Raw genomic sequence first — 3,701 nt, 5'->3', positions numbered from 1 at the left:
GTAAAGAAAATTAAGTGGATTTTTGAAAGAAAACAATACTGTCAATATACTATTAAAACAAATGAAAATGGTAAAAGTTATTGTACTTTAAGTAAAAATAAAAGAGCAAAAATATCAATCCCAGTTTTGGATTACTTTAATTAACAAAAAAAAAACGCATATAGCAGAGGATAGTTTCAATCTGCCTACCTCTGGGCTATGGACCCAGCATGCTTCCATTGCAGTACTCTGCTGCACATGTAAGTGCAAGAGATCCTGAAGCACTCACTCATCATGGGAAAGTACCAATGCGTTTCTTCATTGGTTGATGGAAGAAACATCTTACAAAAACTCTCCAGATTATTGACTTTTTAAAGTTTTCTAGGAAACGTTCTAGATGAATGCTTATTAACCTTTGTCAGTATGTACTTTTGCAAAGTGTCTCGGTGGTGCAATCGGTTAGTGTGTTTGGTTATTAACCAAAGGGTTGGTGGTTCAATCCCACCCTGGGATGTTATTGACCTTGTCATCAGATTTTGGTGATCTTTAAGTAGACAAGTCAAAATTTCAAACCCCCTCTTATGGTGTAGGGTACCTGGCCTTCTCTGATGTAATCAGAGTTAGATTTGATTAAGTGATTTTATAAAAGAACAGCTAGGAAGCACAACTTAGCAGTGGGTTGCAGAGAAAAAGAAATACGCTTGCAGAAAAATCCAATTGAGTGATTAAACAGCTCTTCATTTTCTGGCTTTATTTTTATGCTAACTAATTTGTTCTCTGAAAAGTGTCCACAAAGCCAAGTATCTGATTAACACCTTTGTAGGGATGGTTTTTCACCTATTACTAAATTAAACTTGCTTCATTGGAAAGGCAGCAAGTGATATCATCCAAGCAGTGGGTCAAAGTTGGCTTCAACCCTCGTCTGCTTATGAAAAGAGAAAAGGGATATGCAGGGCATGGCGGCCTTTTGCGACGCTTGGATGACCCCTAGTTCGCATTAAACACCCCCACCCTCCTTCGGTGTGGGGCTCATGTTGGCCATGCCCCAGCCCCTGAAGCATTCAAGCTGATTTCTTGCAGCAGCTGGGTACTGTAACAGCTCCAGAGCTGCTCTGTAAGGCAAGTAAAAGGGTGTGGGCCCTGCAGCACTACCTGTAGTTTGCATTGTGCATTGGAAGGCACAAAGTAAGCAGACGGGAGGAGAAGTCAGGATAGTGCACAAGGTTATAGAAGGGAGGGGCTCAAGAAAAGAGAAGTGGAAACAGACAGCATACTAGGCTGGAGAGAGACCTGAGACAAAGAGATCTGAATTATACGAGAGCCGTCCAGGGGAAACACAAATTATGCAGTCAAGTTTCCCACATTTGGGGAAATCGCAAGGGGCAGCACACCCAGAGTGCAATGGGTGAGCCTTGCCCTGGGAGAAGCACCTTCATGATCATAGTATCTCACCTGGCAGGTTAGTAGGAGTTGGGCTAGAGCTGGGGAGGGTCGCTGCTCGGGCACTACCTTTCAAGTGAAGGAGATCCAACTGAGGCAGCACAAGGGAACTCTCAAAAGAAGAACAAGGCTAGAGGAAGATCTGAGACAAAGAAATCTGACTTTACCAGAGCTGACCAGAGGAAAGCACAAACACAGTCCACCACTACCACAAATAATGCAGTCGAGTTTCCCACATTTGGGGAAATCACAGGGGTCAGCATACCCAGAATGCAATGAATGAACCTCACCCTGGGAAAACAATCTTCATGACAATAGTATCTCCTATGCAAAATAAGTATGATTTGGGATAGGGCTGGGGAGGGCCGCTGCTCAGGCACATCTCTGTCAAGTAAAGGAGATTCAACTGAGGCAGCACAAGGGAACTCTCATCTGGGGACAACAACTGCAGGGAGAACACATATTTTCAGATGAACATGGGGTGGCAGAAGGCTGCCTAATACTGAAGCACCCCCAAACAACAAACCAAATGCAACAACTAGTGCAAGCATTCCTGGGGGATGGCCTGCAGCAGATGGATTTGAATATGGTGATGTCATCCAAGCAGTGGGTCAAAGTTGGCTTCAACCCTTGTCTGCATATGAAAAGAGAAAAGGAGCGTGCAGGGCATGGAGGCCTTTTGTGGTGCTTGGATGACCCCTAGTTCGCATTAAGCACCCCCACCCTCCTTCGGTGTGGGGCTCATGTTGGCCATTCCCCAGCCCCTGAAGCATTCAAGCTGATTTTTTGCAGCAGCTGGGCACTGTAACAGCTCCAGAGCTGCTCTGTAAAGCAAGTAAAAGGGTGTGGGCCCTGCAGCACTACCCGTAGTTTGCATTGTGCATTGGGAGGCACAAAGTAAGCAGACGGGAGGAGAAGTCAGGATAGTGCACAAGGGTATAGAAGGGAGGGGCTCAAGAAAAAAGAAGTGGAACCAGACAGCAAACTAGGCTGGAGAGAGACCTGAGACAAAGAGATCTGAATTACATGAGAGCCGACCAGGGAAAACTCAAATTATGCAGTCAAGTTTCCCACATTTGGGGAAATCGCAGGGGCAGCACACCCAGAGTGCAATGGGTGAGCCTTGCCCTGGGAGAAGCAACTTCATGATCATAGTATCTCACCTGGCAGGTAAGTAGGAGTTGGGCTAGAGCTGGGGAGGGTCGCTGCTCGGGCACCCCCCTGTCAAGTGAAGGAGATCCAACTGAGGCAATACAAGGGAACTCTCGAAAGAAGAACAAGGCTAGAGGAAGATCTGAGACAAAGAAATCTGAATTTTACCAGAGCTGACCAGAGGAAAGCACAAATACAGTCCCCCACTACCACAAATAATGCAGTCGAGTTTCCCACATTTGGGGAAATCACAGGGGTCAGCATACCCAGAATGCAATGAATGAACCTAACCCTGGGAGAACAATCTTCATGACCATGGTATCTCCTATGCAAAATAAGTATGATTTGGGATAGGGCTGGGGAGGGCCGTTGCTCAGGCACATCTCTGTCAAGTAAGTTGCATTTGATTTGTTGTTTGGGGGTGCTTCAGTATTAGGCAGCCTTCTGCCCTACCATGTTCATCTGAAAATATGTGTTCTCCCTGCAGTTGTTGTCCCCAGATGAGAGTTCCCTTGTGCTGCCTCAGTTGAATCTCCTTTTGGAGAAGACCTCAATAAGATTGTAGCTGATCTGGCTACTGCTAAAACAGCTTGCCTACCTAGTATGACTCCTACCACGCAGAAGGCTAAAAGTACTTTTCTTGGCCCTTTCATCCTCCAGGTAAAGCGTACCCAAGGTCAGGCATACCCAAAGCAAGCTCATGTTTCCAGACCTGCCAAGCCCAGACTGAAGCAATCCTGGGCTGCCCATCAGCCTGCTTCCAAAACGGACAAGCCTGCCGCATGACGGTGCAGGCCTCCCTCTGGGGGATCCCAGGGTGGGGGGCCCGACTTCTAGGTTTGGCAAAGAAAGGTATAATTCTAAGCTAGAGAATTCTGTTTGGAGCTCACCTTGTACTTTGTGAAGAAATAATCAGCATTGTGGCTGAGCAGATACATGTAGTGTGTGGCTGCAAACTGCATGGATCTGCTGCGTTGTAATGCTGATTCTTTTTTTTTGCAAAGTACCAATAGCTTCATATAATGTTCACAATTTTTATGCAGGATCAAATAGCTCAATAGGTAGGGTGTTTGATTAGAATTCAACAGGTTATAGGTTTGAATCCTGGGTATGGTAGTTTGAGATGTGTT

General features: G+C 45.8%; 4 non-coding genes across 4 annotated transcripts; all 4 read right to left on the bottom strand.

The window, feature by feature from the left end:
* Positions 1-1,282: 1,282 nt before the first annotated feature.
* On the bottom strand, positions 1,283-1,446 carry LOC135009553 (U1 spliceosomal RNA). Its single transcript, XR_010209092.1, has one exon. It is a non-coding gene; the product is annotated as a U1 spliceosomal RNA (small nuclear RNA).
* Positions 1,447-1,596: 150 nt separating this feature from the next.
* LOC135009468 (U1 spliceosomal RNA) lies at positions 1,597-1,760 on the bottom strand. The gene has a single exon (XR_010209010.1). It is a non-coding gene; the product is annotated as a U1 spliceosomal RNA (small nuclear RNA).
* Positions 1,761-2,434: 674 nt separating this feature from the next.
* On the bottom strand, positions 2,435-2,597 carry LOC135009629 (U1 spliceosomal RNA). Its single transcript, XR_010209162.1, has one exon. It is a non-coding gene; the product is annotated as a U1 spliceosomal RNA (small nuclear RNA).
* Positions 2,598-2,749: 152 nt separating this feature from the next.
* Positions 2,750-2,913, bottom strand: LOC135009830 (U1 spliceosomal RNA). Its single transcript, XR_010209327.1, has one exon. It is a non-coding gene; the product is annotated as a U1 spliceosomal RNA (small nuclear RNA).
* Positions 2,914-3,701: the final 788 nt, after the last annotated feature.

The sequence above is a fragment of the Pseudophryne corroboree genome, unplaced genomic scaffold (genome assembly GCF_028390025.1).
Source record: "Pseudophryne corroboree isolate aPseCor3 unplaced genomic scaffold, aPseCor3.hap2 scaffold_227, whole genome shotgun sequence".
NCBI lineage: Eukaryota > Metazoa > Chordata > Amphibia > Anura > Myobatrachidae > Pseudophryne > Pseudophryne corroboree.
The sequence above is the reverse complement of the archived record's forward strand: the minus strand, read 5'-3'. Positions and strand labels throughout refer to the sequence as shown.